Genomic DNA, 19,794 nt, shown 5'->3' with positions numbered 1-19,794 from the left:
ATGTTTTAATAACATGAGGTAAATGACATAGCATTAAATTGGGAAAACACCACAACTAGAGTTCATAGACCAAACTATGAGCAAAGACCCACCCCAGCAAATTGGGCCGTGTCCTTTCCCGTTGGTTCTTGAAATTCCAGGGTCCTCTCCATCCCTAAATGTCCAAAGTCATCATGCAGGGCCCTCATGGCCAGGGCTCTGTACTCTTTTGGCAGCACTAGTTGTGCTCGCTGCTTTTGTAAAGGGTCGGTGGTCATTCGATGTAACACTCCCTGGATCAGTTTTAGTTTGGTCCATTCTCTCAATAGTAGTTTACCCTCCGGGTTAGGTGGGACAACCGCAGCTGGGCTTCGCCCCTCCCTTTTGGCAAGTAGCATCTCACGAATGTCAATATCTTGCAGCTGTGGCTTCTTGCCAGTCAGCCACATTGAGCACGGGCAAGGGAGATTGCTCCAATGCAATATAGTTCACGGAAGCAGAAGACATGCATTCAGGGGGCAGGCCCAAAGCTTCAGCAACACATCCATGAAGACGCTCATGGGCCTCTGGCTCTAGGTGACTCACACTGCAAATAGCCCTCCCTCCATCCGTGGGTATCATAGCAACTTCAGGTGCCTGCGGCTGCCTGGACAATGCATCTGCATCTACATTGCTTCTCCCTGATCGGTATTGAATGCTGAACTCATAGCTAGCCAAGGTGGCCACCCATCTCTGTCCTGTAACATCCAACTTAGCACTTGTTAACACATAAGTCAACGGGTTGTTGTCTGTTCACACCTGGAACTGAGCACCATACAAGTAGTCTCGAAATTTCTCAGTGATAGCCCATTTTAAGGCCAAGAACTCCAGCTTGTGGATGGGATAGCAAGTTTCACTGTCAGACAGTACTCAGCTAGCAAAGGCTACGGGTTTATGTTTGCCTTCGACTTCCTGGTACAGTACTGCTCCCAGACCCTCCAAACTAGCATCAGTATGTCGGATAAAAAGTTTGCTTGGATCAGCAAAGACTAGAGCATGGGCATGGGCATGGGCATGGGCATGGGCATGGGCATGGGCATGGGCATGGGCATGGGCAAGTAATGATTTCCTGAAAAGCCCTCTCACATCTCTCAATTCACTGGGTTTTGGAGCCCATGTCCCTTGTCTAGCGAGTGCTACTTAGGTGATGGTGAGACCCTCTGTCATAAAACAGTTTCATTGTCCTTGATTCAGATAATCAGGGTAACAACACTTTATTCCTTCTGCCCCAATAACAGAGAAACTGGGGATCCCTCAGCAGCCAAAGTGACCATTTTGGGCTGCTGTGGGCTCATGCTAGGCGGGGTGGGTGTGCCTATGCAAACAAGATCAGCCCCTGGAGTTCTTTTCCACACTCGCCATAATTCACTACCAGATGTCAGGGTAGAGCTCATCCTGACCCTACTTACATATCTCAGGAGAGCTCCTTCCTGCTTAGATAGGAAAGCTTCCTTTGCTTTCTTTCTTTTTCTGAATGCTGCCCCAGAGGGGCATTTTCTTCTTTCACTCATGACTGCTGTTCTGTGCCAGCTATAGTGGCTCTCAACACTCAATTGAAGGGGAAAAATAAGCAGGCTGGTAGCAGGGCCTGAGTGAGGGAAGATATCAGCATCTTAAGGGACTAACTGGCTCCTACTACTTCAGTTGACTGCCTGTTCTCCTCAAATGGGTTCAGGGAAGCAGCAGGAAACAGGAAGCTCCCTGAGAAGTTGGTGTTAATCAGTCCAGGCTCCTGGGGGTGCTAGAGAGGTTCATAAGAGGCTCCTCCTCCTCTCTCTCCCTGCAGCTCCTGCTGCTTTCTGTTATTTCCTCTGACCTTTTCCCCTGCCTGCCTGTTATGTCTCTTGTGGCCTCCTTCCTCCAGCACAGCACTATCTCTGTGCATCTAGAGCAGAGAGAATACATATGCACCAGCAGCAGACACAATTTTCTACACTCTGGGTCCTAGTGGCGCCCCACCCCTCCAAATCTGGCACCTGAGGCGGCCACCTCAGTTCGCCTCATGGTAAAGCCAGCCCTGCTAAAGAAGGGTCTCCTAATAGTAGTAAGTCCTTCAACGTCTCTGTGGGCCAGTCTCTAGAATCCCACACACAATCCCTTGCCCCTAGGATAAGTTTCCAGTGCTACCTGATTTATGACTTTGGTTGGGAAGCGTATGGGACTGTTATGCTGGGAGGTACTACAGGCTACTGCATGAATCACATATCTTTTTGAGATTGAGGAAGAATGCACCCTTCACTATACATGACTGTCAGGAAGAGTTAATCAGAAGCCCCCCAAGACAAAAGGGGGTTGTGAACCCCCTCAGGAGTCAGGACAAAGTAAGCTGAGGGGTTGTGCTGAGTATTGTTTGTGTGTGTGCATGAAGGCAGAACACGTAGAGACTGAGACCAGACACAAACAGAGAGAGGCAGAAGCAAGCAAGAAAACCAAGCAGTAGCCAGTGAGCATAGTATGACCCTGGACAAAGCTAAAGATAGTTTTTGGATTTGTTGGTTAAAGAGGCCTGGGGCTGTAAACTAAGAAACGGCTCCTTTTGTTCTTGGTTCCTCCTGTGTTCAGAGCAGAACTTTGTAAATTTCTTGTAAATAAACAAGATTGCATCAGAAGACATCAGACTCTATCAATTTCTACATCCAACTAGAACATCCCCAGGGCTCTGATCTTTGATTTGCCACTCAGGTCCGAAAGTGGCAACAGTGCATTAAAGAAAGGATGGTCTTTAGGTAAAGGCCCTGGATTGGGATTAATTGTGGCTTCTGTTCCTGACTGCCACAGTCATTCTATGTAACTGTGGGCAACTCACTCACCTCTTGCTGAACCTCAGCCATCCACTTTTAAAAGGGGAAGATAATGCCTCCCTACCCAGGACCGGATTTACACCTTACATGCCCCTAGGCACAGTATCTTCAGTGCCTCCCTGTTTACAGCTGACCTTCGTATTGCACACAGTTTTAGAGAGGTAAGGTGCCTCTAGAATGCCAGTGCCCCTAGGCATGTGCCTACTGTACCTAATTGGAAATCCAGCCTTCTCCCTACCTCTCAGATATTATGTTCATGGCTGCCACAGAAAGGACAAACTTGATTGCAAAGCAGATGGACTGTGAAACACACACAGACCAAAATCAAATTCAAACTCTTCCTGCCCCTTTGTGAGATAACACCACTATGTTTACAGCTCTGATTGCTGAAGATAGAGACCCTGGTTCCATCCAACCTTGAAGATGGCAGTTTTCACACTCATCACATTATTCATTTTAAATCCATCTGCTCCTCTCAGTGAGCTAAGGTGGAAGTTTGAGGGGACAATACTTAAAGGACTGTTTTAAAGTAATAAAATCATCCCTCAAACAAAGGATGTTAATTCAGCTTATTACAGACAGAGCAATGAAATGACTGAATACCAATGTATAGAGAAGGAAATAATGATGAACGATTAATAAGTTAGTCACAGTTCATAAAAGTTATTTGTAGTGTTGCTGTAGCCATGTTGATCCCAAGATATGAGAGAGAAATGGCAGATGATGTAATATCTTTTATTGGACCAAACTTTTCATCAAAGTTAGTCAGTTATTGTTCGTAATAGAGACTGCAATGCTGAGACAAAACACATTGCTCTTTTTCCTCTGAATATCTGTGTTAACCTTTTGGAAGATTTGTCTTATTTTATCTGTGGACTTGCCTTTAAATAGCCTGGGGAGTGAGAATTTTGCAAAATCTGTGCATGACAGATGCACGCTTCTGCCTAACTGTATTGGCAGTTTACTTATCAGATGTGAAAATGGCTCTCTGCTATGGCTTTGGAAAGTAGGGATGGTCAAACTCCAGTGCCTTATTTTGAACCAACTTGAATATCATATGTGATGAGAAGGAGGATGGACCAGTGGGTAGGGCTTAGACAAGGCCGGCTCTAGGATTTTTGCCGCCCAAAGCAAAAACCATTTTGGCCGCCCCCGGTTCTTTAATTACCCCACCCCCGGCCCCGCCTCAACTCCGCCCCTTCCCCAAATCCCCAGCCCTGCCTCCTCCCCCCAGGCTCTCAAGCCTAGGAGGGAGGGAGGGGGAGCAGCGGCGCACGAATCAGCTGTTCTGCGCGCCGCGGCGGCTTGGGGTCTCCCCCTCCCTCCCAGGCTCTCAAACCTGGGAGGGAGGGGGAGACTCCGAGTGGCCACGGCGCGGGCGCCGCTTCTCCCCCTCCCTCCCAGGCTCCCAAGCCTGGGAGGGAGGGCGAGTAGCGGCGCGCGAATCAGCTGTTTTGCGCGCCGTGGCAGCAGCAGCGGAGGTGAACTAGGGCGGCCGGGGCACATTTTTAGGGGCAGCATTCTGGCGCTGGCCATGCCGCCCCTAAAAATGTGCCGCCCCAAGCATCAGCTTGTTTTGCTGGTGCCTAGAGCCGGCCCTGGGCTTAGAATTTGGAAGACCTGCATTCAAGTTCCTGCTGCACCACAGCTTTCCTGTGTGATAACGGAGAAGTCTGTTAGTCTCTGTGCCTCAGTTCCATATCTGTAAAATGGGGATAATAGCACTTCCCTACCTCACAGGGGTGTTGTGATGATAGCTGCATTAAAGACTGTGGGGTGCTCAGACCTTACGGAGATAGGGGCCATACATGTACCATAAGTAGATCTGAACTTTAGTAAGTTTGTATCCCATATAAGAGGTCTCTGACAATGATCCAATGGAAGTATAAATTGAAAAATGGAGCAGATTGAAGAGAAAGTGAAAAATACTGTTAATGTGAAAGAAGAGAATAGAGGCGTAGAGAGGCATGAAAAGTAAAGGCAAGTAATATAGGTCATTACCTTGTGGCAGCCTAGTAGGGGGCTCTTTATAAGAAAGACTTCCCTTTAGCTAGAAAAGCATGGGCTGTCTTTAGCCTTTCTTGAGAAAAATGCATGAGTTTAAAGTTCAGGGGGGAAATGTTTGCACATTTAACTACTGTAGTTAGGGTGATCAGATCACCACACTAAAATATTGGGACACACTGGGGTGCCATCAGCCCTGTCCACAGTCCACCCCCGCTCTTCCCAGGCTCCGCCCCCACTCTGCCCCAGGTCTTGCCCCCAGGGACGGTGCAACCATTTAGGCAACGTAGGTGGTTGCCTAGGGCACTAGGATTTGGGGGGCGCCATTTTCTTCGGCAGTGACCGCGGCGCCCGGATCTTCGGCCACCCCGGTCGCCACCGGCATTTAGGTGGAGGGAGCTGGGGCAGTGGAGCGCGGGGAGGGCCGCCTGCAGCAAGGGGGGGGCACGCAGGGGAACTCCCCACCCCAGCTCACCGCTGTCCCGCCTCCTCCGCGAACACACCGTGGCTGCTTCACTTCTCCCGCCTCCCAGGCTTGCGGCACCAATCAGCTTAGGCTCCGCAAGCCTGGGAGGCGGGAGAAGTGAAGCAACGACGGTGTGCTCGGGGAGGAGGCGGGGCAGGGGTGAGCTGGGGCGGGGGGGTGCCTCAGGGTGGCAGGTGGGGAGCTGCTGGAGGGGGGGGGTGCCTCAGGGTGGGGGCTCAGGGATGGGGGGGGCGCAAGGTGGAAGTTTCGCCTAGGGCGTGAAACATCCTTCCACCAGCCCTGCTCGCCCCCTCCCTGCTTGGCCCCATCACTGCACCCTTCCTCATCCCCGGCCTGCTGCTGACTTGCTGCGTCCCTCCTCAGTTCCCCACCCACGTTTGCCTCCTCACCCACTCACCACTCGCCTCTTCATCCCCACACCCGCCACTCACCTCTACTATGGCACCGACTTCCCCTCTGCTGGGTGGGTGCTCGCCCACCCCCTGCCTCTGCACCGCTCTCGCCCCACCCCCATTCCACCCCTTTCCCCCAAGTCCCCGCCCCTGCCCTGCCTCTTCTCCACCTCCTCCCCTGAGCGCATCACATCCCCACTCCTCCCCCCTCCCTCCTGGAAAGCGCTAAGCACCGCCAAACAGCTGTTAGGTGGCAGGAAGTGCTGGGGCGGGGGGGAGGAGCGGGGACACAGCGCGCTGGGGGGAAGGGGTTAGAAGGAGGCGAGGAGGGGGAGCTAGGCTGCAATTTTTCCCCATGGGTGCTCCAGCTTTTACTGACCCAGTTTTCCCCCATCTGTGCTGTGAAGCCCCTTCCCCCTTAAGAAAGATTCAGGGACATTTGCAATTGGGGACCCTGTGCAAGCACAGCTCCTACTGGAGTTATAATGCCACAGGAGCTTCAGAGGTTGGGGGAAGAGCAGTAAAGATGCACATGGCATTGACCTCCAGAAGATTCTCCCAACACAGCGGTTCTCAACCTTTTTCTGCAGCCCATCTGTGCCACAATAACTGGTTTTCTGTGTATAAAAGCCAGGGCTGGTGGTAGGGCATAGCAAGCATGGCAATTGCCTGGGACCTCATGCCACAGGAGCCACCATGAAGCTACATTGCTCAGGCTTCGGCTTCGGCTTCAGCCCCGGGTGGTGGGGCTCAGGGCCTGGGCTTCAACCCCATGCGGCAGGGCTTTGGGTTTCTGCTCTGGGCCCCAGCGAGTCTTATGCTGGCCCTGCTTGGTGGTCCCCCTGAAACCTGCTTGCGGCCCCCCCAGGGGGCCTCAGACCTCTGGTTGAGAACCACTCTCCCAACAGATGCCATGCAATAGCCCCTCTGCTAGTGCTGCAAGGGGCCTGGCCAAAGCCCAATCCCTGATGGAATGGCCTGAATGGAAACTAAGGTCACGTATTCAGGGAAAGACCTGTTAAACTGAACAATTGTATCATGTCTGTTTGGGGACACTAGCCAGGAGAGTCAAACTAAGGTCCAGAGCTGGGGTATTGAAGATCTTCATGACTGAAGAGACTGAGTGGAGTGCTCTTTCAATCGGCATTTAGACAATTGTTCATAAATAATCGGATAATTCTATTGGGTGATTTGAACTAACGGGTACACTGATGCATTGTCTGTACAGTAAAGGGGTAGCCAGTTTCTTCTGTGCCTCAGTGACTGGAATGCTCCACTCTGACCACTATGTTCAGACTTTGCAGGAGACTTTGGCCATCCATCCGACCTAGAGTTACTGGAGCACATGGGAAAGGTCGGAGTACAGGAAATACAGAGGTATTAGTCAGCAGGTAACTTTGAACATCAGCAAATACAAAATTGAACACATTTCTGATGTTATGGGCCTAATTCTCCACTGCCTTGCACCATAGTCATTTATCCACATTGCACAGGTATTTAAAATGTTACAGCAATCAGAAATAACCTGTGGAACTCACTGCCATAATATACCTTTAGGACTAAGAGCTTAAGGTCACAGGGTTCAAAAAGAATGGACACATCCAGTTACATTAGATAGGATAAAAATATATCAGCAGTATAAACCCTCTTGTTTCTGGACATAAGCCGGGTTTTATCTGAGAGGGGTTAAGAAACAATATCCCTGTCAGCTGGCTATTTCAAAATTGTCCATTAATGGAATTCTGGCACTTTCTTCTGAAACATGTGGTACTGGCTACGTTAAGACATGAGTCTAGATGGGAATTGCAATATTGGATCAGATGAATGGTCCATTTTCATATGGCATTATAATTAAAGTCCCAGACACTTATGGGGGAAAAGGTAAATTGTATTTCTAAAGTGATTAATGTCTCCTTCTATAACTTCGTCATTTTCATGCACTTTACTCACATTCTGCTTTATTTCCCATGGTTTGGCCAACAAGCATTATGGAGAATTAGTTTGACTCCAAAGTTGATCAATCTAGCCCCCGAAAAGGAGTTTCAACTCACACTATGATAAAACCTGAAATTCGTATTCAGTTTTTACTCAGTCTTTACCCAGACCAAACTCCCCTGGAATATTACCTCAGCAAAGCCTGAGTAATCAACCTCAGAACTAAACCCCTCTCTCCTCTTTACACCCTGTAAGTAGGCCCATTGAAATCAACAGACTGATATGCAAGAGTAAAACAAGCAGGACTTCGTTTTAGAGTTGGAGGATTAAGACAATGAAACATACATAGGTTGCATTGTGAGTGTGTATAAAGGCCTAGTGAAGAACATGAGTTTCCCTCATTGTTAATGTTCTTTCAGTTGGACAAAGGAGCCATATTCCTAATTTTCAAGTGGGTAGATTGTGCACACTTGATCATTATAAAATTATTATCTATAGTCCTGAGACTGTCCAATCAGGATCTGGACCTCTAGCTAGTGACTGTACATATATATTAATAAACTATTCTTGCCCCAGAGGTCTTAAATTACATTCTAAGCTAAGACACAACAAATAGAGGGCATTGGGGAGAGAGTATAAAGGTAACAACAGTTGGAACATGTAGTTACCTGGATTAGCTATGTGCAAATGAAAGTGTTTGAAGTTATTCAACTTTTTAAAAAAAACCATTAAGATATAAACAAAAAGTAACATATATCAGTAATTGCTATGACCTACCTTCCACTTACCAACTGGCAATTGACTACAGTTATCATGCGAAGGGTTGGTTTTGAGGAGAGACAAGGAGGAGGACAGGGTAGTGGCTTTATGACTAGTTCAGGGAAAGCATTCCATCCATCAGGAGGGATGTGGACAAATGGACAATCAAGGCTGGCCTCACTGGCAGAGTGGGATATGATAAGATACAAGAGCAGATAAACAGGGAGGCAGCCAAGGGTTCTGGAACAATTTGTAGACTGGGGATGCTGAGAGCCATTGAACCAAACTGTAAACCCTGTATATGATGGAAACCACTTCAAGCCAAGGGTTGCAGCAGGATCCCTAGTTCCAGCACCTATGGAGGCAGCATTCTGATGGCCCTTAGAGGTGACTGCAAGAATCTTAAATTTAATGTGGTGGAAAAAGGGAGAGCCAGTGGAGGGATTCAAAGAAGGAGTGAGATGGTCAGAACTACCAGATCATGTAGGTTCATTAATGGTGCTTTTGCAGTATAAATCTGCACTTGTTTGGGGCTGGAAAAAAAGTTGCCCATTTATAAGTCAGTCCAGGCAGTCTTTATTAAATTCAAGTATTGGAGAATCCTCCTTTCCCTGTCCATTATGAAATATTGCCACAACCGGTGGAGGAGCTGAACAATTGAAAGAGAAGGGAGGATGGACGTCATGTCTATTCATTGGAACAAAACCTAATTGAATCAGACAGGATTGCAGCTATTTTGCCACAATTTGTTGGAGAGAGTGCTGCCAAGTGACATCACTGAGAGAGGCTATTGTTCAATAAAATGTAAGCCCATACCCCCTGCCTCAGGTATGGGGTGTTGAGCTATAGCTTAGCCTGGACAGTGAGTCACACAAAAATGTCAGCTCATAGGTGCCCTTCAAATATATGGTGATACTATATAGACAGTTCATTCGGTATCCTGACAATAGGAAGAGGGAAACAGTACAATTTATGATCTATCTTCAAACTAACAGTTTCCTTCTGAAGTGTTTGTCTGAGGAACAGGGAATACAAATCAGTAGTTTAATGAGAGATGGAATTAGTCTCTATTTTTTTTTTAAGGTTCCAATTTTGTAATTGCCAGAGCCAGGCTGCTCTCCAAAGTCTCAAAGCACCATTGTAGTTTTCCTTTTCCTTTTCCTTGGACTCTAGTTATTTTTTTGATGAGAAAATATTCTGCAGAGCCACTTGAGACTGATGAGGTTTCAGAGGCTTATCATGGAGAGGTGCAGCTGTTATACACGAAGAACTTAAATTGCAAGTTATCTTGATAGTCTATGATAAGCACGAAGTGAGCCTACTGTGCTGGAAGCTCTACAGCAGGTCTGCGGGATCCATTTTATTAAGAACTATAGCAGCAAATTGCATGTTGTTTTATGTTCAGCACAGACATGGAATGGCAAAGCTGCCACAGTATGTGGCACTATGTAACACTGTAGCCCTGACTACATTAAAAAAATGTGTAGCCGTGTAACTACCAGCCACTAATGTAGACCCAGGGCAAACTGCACTGGTGTAAATCCTGCTGTACATTGGTGCAGCACATTGACATAATAGATGTGGGGTGGTACAACCCCATTGATGTTGTTATAACACTGTTAAATTTGCTACTGTAGACATGACCTTTATTTCTCCAAGTCTGAAAAGTAGTGTCTGAACTCCAGTTCTGACCTCTGTCTAGGATATATGTGAAGTCTAGCAGAGGGCCAAGTTCAGAGTTACATGTGCTTACATCAGAGCTGAATTTGCTCCAGTTTCTCTTTTCTTATTGGAGTGAGCAGGTTGGTGATTGCATGATATGTGCCAAATTTGAGACTAAGACACTCTGGAATGGAAGGAGTAATAGTTAATGCTTTGGCAGTTAAGTATGTAGCGTATGTAGCACATTTCATCTGAGGATGTCAACGGTCCTCACTAATATGGGTTAGTTTTCATAAATATTTTATTTAAAGAAAAACTGAAGCATAAAAAGGTTAAGGCCAACATTTTCAAGAGATTTATCTGAAAAGTTGATTTATTGACAATGGGGAAATTTCTTTGCAACCTTAGCTACACCAGGCAACTACTTGCAGAATGTTAGTTCTTAGTTAGTTCTAAGCTTTCTTTGATTCTTGCTAAATTGTATACCTTCAAATTATCATGTGGCCTTGCATTACAATTGTGGAAATTTTATTACCATCAAAATCATATTAACAAAATTCACATGTAAGATACGGCACAGTTTCAAATAACTGTACATTTTGTATAGTGAGTGGCATGTATCCAGGCGAGTAGAGCTTTCAGACAACAAGAGTAAGTGGAACATTAGTACTAATTCTGATCCAGTGGAAATCCTATGGGTGTAATAAGTATATTGAACTTGATATTTAATGGCCAAATATGATTTCAAGTTTTATGAGACATATAAATGAAAACATGTAATGAACAATGTAAGTGAACAATTAGTATGTATAAAGAACAGGAGTACTTGTGGTAAATATCTTCTGTCTGTGTGTTCCACTCTATGCATCTGAAGACGTGAGCTGTAGCCCACGAAAGCTTATGCTGAAATAAATTTGTTAGTCTCTAAGGTGCCACAAGTACTCCTGTTCTTTTTGTGGATACAGACTAACATGGCTGCTACTTTGAAACCTGTAATTAGTATGTATGTTTATCACTGCCCTCTACTGGCTTGAATTAGAACTGGTCAACTTTGGGCCTTACTCCTAAAGCTGAGAATTACCTTTAGCTCAAGTGGTAGGGACCAGTGCTTTTGGAGCAGGATCATCTAGTTTCTACTCCTGATGTCACTTTGAAGATCCAAGTAACCATGATGTGCTGCGTAGTGACAACCATGAAGTTCTAGGTTACAGGACTTACTGTTAAATGACAAAAACAGCTGAGGGCTTGCTAGAGATATACCTACACTGCTCCTTTATCTGCAGCAGAAGACATGGTGGGAATAAGTAGTTTAAAATATTTTTACTGTAAAACTGGTCCACAACCAAGTCCTTAAGAGGTAAATGATTCTGAAGTTCTGGAGGAGAACTACATAGCAGTGGAGACTGGTGATATATTTGGAAGCGGGTAGACAAAACTGACAAGTTAAGATTTGCTCAGAGCTAATATGCAACAGTGGATAAAAATCATACTGTATCGGTGTTAGAACAGGTAGGCAAAGTTCTCCCCCTGCCTGCCCTGAGAAGTCTACACTGCTATCCTTGCTAACAGCGTGGGTTGTCAGCATTTACTAAGGACCTTCACGTAAGCTCATTTCCTAGCTTTTCACATAAACAGCATCTATTGGCATTGTCACGTAAACTATGAAGTGCCATGGTTCTCCCTTCTAGCATTCGGTTATCCACCTCAGGAAATCTACAGGGGTTGTATCTTGATCAGTGGAATTGGAGTCAGGGTCCCTCCATGTACCCCGGAGAGACTGTTACTTAAGGGACACCAAGAAAACAACTGGTAGAGTTAGGCTGAAGACAACTCAGCCAAAAGGACAGAGCAGTGCACAGGGTTTGATAAAGTTCCACTTGTTCAACTTAACTGCATTCAGTTTCACTCTTTGCAAATGAAACATGTTGGAAGCATGTGAGCTCTGAGTTCTCTGCAATGCAGCAGCTGGCAGCATGAGCTATGGGAGTCAGTCTGAAGCCACTCAGAGTCCTCGATTTTGCAGACACAAACCTAGTCCAGCAATGGAGCCCGGTTGATGGAGAAGTTCCATCTTCACACAGACATGGCCGTTAATACGAATGAGGCGAGATCTGTTGCAGTCAGAAGGATGTGCAGGGCAGTCCCTACCCATATGCAAACTACACAGCTGCAGAGGGCACCAGGAACTTTGGGGCACCAAATTGCTCCAGATTTCCTGGTGCCCTATGCAGCTGCGTGCTGCATCCAGCCCGATCCCCCGGATGGCTGAGCCGGCCCCTCGTGGGCTGCGCAACAGCAGGGCCCAGGAAAGCTGCCTCCGCCCCTGCCCCACCCCTTCCCTTCGGCTCCCCCCCGCTCTGCCCTATCTCTTCCCGTCCCTACTCCACCCCAGCCCCCCAAACCCTGTCCCCTGAGCCATGCGTCCCGGGGGACTGCAGCAGGGCTTGGGGTTGGGTCCGCCCTGCACTCACCAGGTTGCGGGAGGTGGAGCGACCCAGCCCCAGCCTGCTCCACTACGCCGTCTCCCAGCCGCACTGCCAGTGAGTGCTGGGGGGTGGTTCTCCCCCACCCCCAAGCCTGGGAGCGGGGGAGCAGAGTGGAGCAGGCTAGGGCCGGGTCACTCCATTTCCCGCCACCCCGTGAGTGCGGGGGCGGACCCAACTCCTGCTGCCTTCCTGCATTGTCTGCTCCTGCCTCCCAAAGTCCTTGGGCGCAGCCCCTTCCCCCCCCAGAGGCCTGGGACACCCCCCCCCGGAGGCCTGGGGCTGGCCCCCCCCCGCAGGGGGGCTGCGTATGGCACCACAATCTCTAGGGACGACCCAGAGGATGTGGCCACCACCGAGAGGAGATGGCCAACAGTCAGTGAAAGCAGGCACTAGAGTATGACAGGTCAGCCAAAGATCTATCATCCCTGCACAAAGGCAGTTCTGTGAGGATCCTGCCATTAGCAAGTCACCAGAAGAAGTGGGCGAATGGAGTCTGTGGGGTGCAGTGGCACCCAGGTCATACAAGATGACTACAGAAAAGGAGCAAGTGATCTGAAGGAATAGGAGACACATACGAGCCAGCAAATACAACACCCAGAGACAGCCTACAGGGATCATCACAGAATGGAGAGACAGAGAACCATCCAGAGGTCAACCCCACAGAGACATCATTTGCTAGACTTTAAAACAGGTGACAGGGAAACAAGACAGATCACTTCTGGTGTGGTTGACTGTTGGAGACCAAGTTACCTCAAAGATTGTGTAACCAGCCGAATCTGTGGTAAAGATGAAATTCCAAATCAGCTATGTGCTAGCAGCCTCTCACTGAAGGGAAACAGGGTGGGGACCTGGGCATCTATTATTTGTTTCTAATGTTTATATTAAAATCTTTGTAAAACAGGGAAGATGTATCATGATCATTGGAACTGAACTTAGAGGGACCACATTCCCTGGAGGAATGTTCTTGAAGAGACACCAGAGAAAAAGAGAACTGGTGGAATTAGGCTAGAAGCAACTCAGCCACATGGATAGAGTAGTTCACAGGGTTTAATAAAGTTCCACTTGTTCAATTTAACCTGCATTCGGCTTCACTATTCACAGATAAAATGGTGGTGGTGGGGAAATGCAACGTAAAGGTGGAGCAGTATAGAAGCACGGGAAGAATTGACTCAAATAAGCAGGTTAAATCTATTCTCCTCAATAGGGCTTGCAGAATTCTAGGAAAATTAGGTTGTATGAATTGAAGTAGCTGCTAGGCAGCTATAGTGAATATGACTGGGTGTTACAGAGATTACCACTCTAGGTCTCATTGTCCTTGGCAGTGTTACAGATCACCGCTTCACAGTGTGAATAATATCTCTAGAGTGTTTGGGAAAAGTAGGCAAATAAACTGGCAGCACCAGCGAATGCAGTCCAACAGCCAAAGCTTTTCACAGACAGCCCACTTGGGGAGGGGAGGAGGGCATAGTGAAGCCCTACAGATAATTATGTTACTTACTGTTGCCATATAACTGCACTTATTTCAATGGAGTTGCACCAGGGTGAATTTGGACAACTCTTCTTCCCTGAGGGTTTTGGTCTAGCAGGTCCCTTTGGATTTTACTCTCAACATTGGTAATTACAGATTTGTTTCTTCATAGTCACCAGGGAGAATAGTTTGCCTTGGTATAATTTTAAAACTCATGCCTAGAGCTTTTGAACCATGTGAAGCTTAAACCACAGCCCCAAGTGGCTCTGGAGATGTTGATGTCGCTTAGAATGTTCATCATTTTCTCTCAACTGCTCATGCAGTGCACACCTGTCATTTGCTGGTTCCATGCCAAGATATCAAATCTGCATTCAGAGGCAATGTGCAGCAGTGTCTTTTGGATGTTCTTGGGACGAAGTATATAGATATTGAATATAATATATTCAAGTTAATTGCAAGTGAAAGAGAGAGAGATGAGGTAATTTTTTCACAAGTTAACTACTGTTTCTGTGTCTCATTACAAATTCCATTTAAAAGTCTCCGAGAACCCTTGTGTACCACAATCAGGAAGAACAGAACTTACAATCATTTCAGTTTCAATCAGACATTTTAATCTTGAAGAAGCATACTGTGGTACAGGAAGGTATGAAAACTCATTTTGCTGCTGCACCTCAGATAATTAACTTGTAAGGGTTACATCAGCTGCATATGGGGGAGAAAAGTAGAAGTGCCATGGAATTAAGAAAATACATGCTAAGTGGCAAATTTCCATGAACAGCCACAAACATCCATTATTCTACATACCCAAGGCCTTCTGTCTGAACGGGGTTTCTGACATGCTGAACCAAAATGATGGCCATGAGAAATAAATGAAACCACTTCCATTTATTTTTCATCAGCAATAAGTAGGTTTGAATTGTCACAATGACACTAGCATATGATGAACGTCTGAGACAGTCAGGAAAGAAGTATCCTGAGAAAAGTAAAAAGGCTCAGCAGAAAAGATAAACAATGTGCAGAGATGGTGTAGGGGAGAGGCCCAGAGCGGGAAATAATGATGATCTATCATTCCTCAAAGATATGAAGCATGCTCTTGAAAATTCATCCCCTCACTGACTAAGAGTTAATGCCTGAGCAAGATTCCTAAACTTCAAAGTCCACTCTGTCACTCCAGTGGGACTGCACAAATGTGTCTGAGGAAAGGATCTGGCCCAATATTACATTAAGTATTGCTAAGAACAAATTTTTAAATTGTCAAACTGGCAAAACCTTTGGCCAATCATATTCTTGGGATTTTTAAAGACGTGTATAGGTGAATTTGTTTCCTGTGAAAGCAGGATACTGCAGTGGCAAGAGTCTGGGAAAGCACAAGAAGCCCTGTGAGAGCTTTCCAATATGACTCTGCCAGTGCAACTCCATGCCTAACCACCAAGTAACATGTTCCAAGCGTCAGTCTCTTGAGCAGACTAATTCATTATCATATCAATTTTTGCCAGATTCTGTGACAGTTTAGGGGCCTCAAGTGTCAAACAACTAAAGTCAAGACTGGAACATTGCTCTCGCTCTGAAGACTCCAAGCCAGGTTTCAAACTCAGTAATAATGTGCACTGTTGAAATCCAGGATAACTTCACAGAAGTCAATGTAGGATTACATTCAAAGTTACATGGCCATTACTGAGATCAGAATATCCTGCCTGCTCTAAATTAAGACAGATTCCTAACAGAACATTTGCTACTTTCTATGGCTTTGGCAGGGAGCAGGGAAAACACAAATTTGAAGAGAGTTGTAAACCAGTGAAAGAACAGAATGCAAAAGAATCTACTTTATATACTTTTGATGAGTCCCCTAGCATCTCAGTTGTTTGGTACATGTTGTATATAGTCAACTTGACTTGCTAGCTTCATCACTAGGTTATCACTCCACTGAAATAAGTGGATTTACATTGGGGTTGAATTTGGCCCATTGTTTACTAGCACAAAAGAATCCCACCCTCCTGCTACTGCCTATTAAATATGTTTAATTCCTTATGCTAGTTAATATTTCAGAACAAACATTCTCTTTGACACAGACTCTGTTGAAGTCAATGGAGTTAATGCCTCATATCCCCAGCCATCTCTCATGACCACCTCACCTCACAGGGGTGTTGTGAAACTAAAGGTATTAATGTCTGGAGCATTTATACTATGGGACAGCAGCATAGAAATAGCCCTTGTCTATTTAGTGCTGGGTTTGGATGGTGTGTGTTAAATAAGGCCTGGGGCCATATATTGAATGTGGAGGATAACAGAGAACATTGAATAACTGAATGAGACAAGTGTCCCGTGAAAAAATAGTATGTGGGGATTCTATAATTAAAGACTGTATCATAACATATATGCACAAAGGGGCTGAATTAACCTTACCCAGGCTGCCATAAATCTGGCATTTCGTAACTTTTGAGTGAGTGTGATGGAGAATGGACTCTGTGTGGAAGGGTGTTGATAATGCAGCAGTGCCTCTGCGCTGGCCAGTGTCCCCTGAAATAGCAGCAATGTATGGGGATGACAAGGAAGCATATTTTGTCCCTAAAGCACAATATTTTCTGGAGCAAGTTGCTTGGAATGTGTGGTCTCACACCACCCCAATGCAGTCTAACAGACATCCTGCTCACACTCCCATAGCTGTGTTGGCTCTGCAGGGCTAACAGGAGTAAAAGATAGTAAGTGTATTCTTGTCACTAAAGTCATCAGCTATGACACTGAATACACTTAGCAGGCAGGTCTGTTGAGTAAGAAAGTGCCCTTTTTATAGAGCTGAACTGCATTTGAAAAGATAAAATTGTCTGTTGGCTTGTTTCCCAATGAAAGATCTCAATTAGAATACTCATCCCACACAAACACACACGTGTGAGTTCAGGGAATAAACTTTAGTTCGCTATTACTTGCTTATGCTAGCAATGTAAGCTTGCAAAAAAACCCAAACCCATCAGGAGGTTGAAAAACAGAAACCTCTGCTTACACTTTGCAAACAGTGTAGATAATTTATTTCAAATAGACAGGAAAATAAAAATTCTCTGTGTGTCACATCAGTGGCATATTAGCCAGGAATGGAAAAGCAATCACAAAAATAACTTCCTAAGAATAAGACAGAAATGAAGGTGTCAGAATAATCTTAAATTAAAAATTCACCCTCCATACCTGCAGTAATGGCCGCATCGGCTTTTCCCTGATTGGTGTGCATGAGAGCCATGTGCGTAGATTTGATATGTTTCATTAGAAGGTACAAATATCTGATTTAGCCATTTGCTGTCATTCCCTCAACATCTCATTTAAACCACGAGAGCATTTTGACAAGCCGCGTTAACAAGCTAATAGACTCGGTTTGACACACACGAGCAACCACCAAAGGCTAGTTTCTCAGCCTAAAGAGGAACTGAGACACTAACAAGCAAATTAAATTAGACCACATTTAATTGATACACTCTCATTTCAGAAGTGAACCTTGATGGTCTCTTCTCACTGAGAGAGCTTAGCTACTGCTAGGGCTGCAAAGTGGGATGAGTACAGTAGCATCAAACTATTATAAGGATACAATATGAATTGAATCATAGATAGTGAACTCAGATAAAAGTCATGCAGCCTCTGTCTCCCTCTGCACTCTGGCCATGTGTTTTGGAGAGTGAATCATTGCTGCACTGGACCAGACCAACAGGCTTAAAACCTAGCATCACCTTTGTGTGTGAGCATGGCTCTGCCACCTATCTAGGATTACTGGTAGTAGTGCTCAGTGCCACTGGCTTTCACCTCAAAACAGGGGTGGATTAACCATTTGTGGGCACCTATGGGACACTACAGCAGGAATACCAGAGTGTGATGACCCCCTCTCCCTGACTCCCTCCCTTCCCCCCCCCCCCCCCGAGGCCCCGCTGCTCACTGCTGTCCCTCTTCCTCCTTTCCCATCGCTGGATCCTCTCCACGTCTGGGATTTAAGCAAAGTGAAGGAGGTCACTGTATGCTTTGCCTTTACATGTCTATATACTTCCTTTAAGAAAACTTAATCACGTGGACCAACTATCCACTTCCAAGACATGCAGGCATAAATATGCATTAAACTTTCCCCCATAAATGAGCCTAGTTTGGTCCTTCCTTTTTAACCCCACACAATTTTTGACCACTCAGTGCATGGCACTTTCTAAAGCCAGATCTTAATTACACTTGTTACAAAATAATGTCTTAATCTGATAAAGAAGAGTAGTGGTTAAGTTCTTTGGCATCCAAAAATCAAAGACTTCTGGACATGGTAACAAACTCTACAGAACAGTAAAATAATAAAACAAAGCTATATATTGTAATATATACCAGAGCAGGATTAGAATCAAAATCCTTGAGATTTCAATATCTGTACAGAGAATAAAATGCACAACTTCCAGTAACAACAGTAGAAAAGTTATGTCTAATGCTCTTCTCACTGTGTTGAAGAGGGTGGTTGTTTTGTTTTGGGGTTTGGGTTTTTTTGCCTTCACTATTCCTTAATAGTTGGGGCTGCGGGTTGGAAGTGAGCAGAGCTGGGTGGGAGCCCAGGGCTGGGCCAGCAGGGGGCTGCCCATGTCAATCCCCGGAGTGAGGTAGGGGCTGGGGGCAAGCACAGCAGGGTGTGTGTGGGGGGGGGGGGCGTCAGTCCCCAGAGCGAGGCAGGGCTGGGGGCAAGCACAGTGGGGCGGTGAAGGTCCACGGCTGGAGCGAGGCAGGGACCGGAGGCAAGCACAGTGGGGTTGTGGAGGGGGGTCGGTCCCTGGCCAGAGCAAGGCAGGGACTGAGTGCAAGAGCACAGCAGGGTGTTGGGGACAGATTCTCCCTGGGGTGGCGCAGAGCCAGTACCTACCTCTTTCTGCAGGAGCTGGGTCCTTGGGAGCCAGTTCTCTCTCTCTCCAGCTGAGCTGCAGCTGCTCTTCCCACCTTCCTGGCAGCGAGGCTGATTGTGGTTACTCCTGTTGAAAGACGGACACCTGGCAACAGGGGTGCCAGAACAGGGGGAGGGCATGGCCCCATCACTTTTTTCCTGCCTTAAAGGCGAGCTTTGGGGGGCAGAGATGAGTGAGTGGCGGGCTGGGGTGCCTCAGGGAAAGAGGCGGAGCGGGGGTTGAGGCCTTGGGGGGTGGAGGGGAGAGACTGAGCAGGGGCAGGGCCTCAGGGCAGAGCAGGGGACAGGGCGATGGTCTGGGCACCGATGTGGGCCCCTTCTGAGTGTGGGCCCGGCACCACTGGCGCCATTGTAAACCCAGTACTCCCTCAAAAGTCACCAGGTCAGTAACAGGTGTTGACCTAGGAATAACTGCCTCTTCGCCAGCCTCTCAAATCCCCAACAACTCAGAGGAAACTTTAGGACAATATAAATCACATACCTGCTTCTCCCTTTCACCTATTTTCCTGCCAAGTAACTTGCAGAGAGCTCTGTCATCCATTCTCCTTCATGCTCAGAGAGACCATGTTTGTGCACAGCAATTGCAACTGTCCCAATATTGCCAACATTCAAAATCCATGGGTCAGACTCCAAAAAAAAAAAAAGTGTTTTTTTAAGGTTATACTGTGGTTTTTGGTCTGTCTTTTGATTTTTGAACCTGCTCTGTTCAGCAGCATTGTGTGTGGGGCACAGTGTTGCCAGCTTTATGTAGTAAGGTGTTTTTGGCCCCCACTGTAGGGACTCTCACTGGCTGCCTGACAACACAGGGCTTACAGCTTCCTGTCAAACCCAAATATTCTCAGTAATTAATTAGGTGCTCCTCCTAGCCTCATTTCTGCCCAT

Source organism: Chrysemys picta, chromosome 4 (assembly GCF_011386835.1).
Source record: "Chrysemys picta bellii isolate R12L10 chromosome 4, ASM1138683v2, whole genome shotgun sequence".
In the NCBI taxonomy this organism is placed as follows: Eukaryota; Metazoa; Chordata; order Testudines; family Emydidae; genus Chrysemys; species Chrysemys picta.
This window is presented reverse-complemented; position numbering follows the sequence as displayed.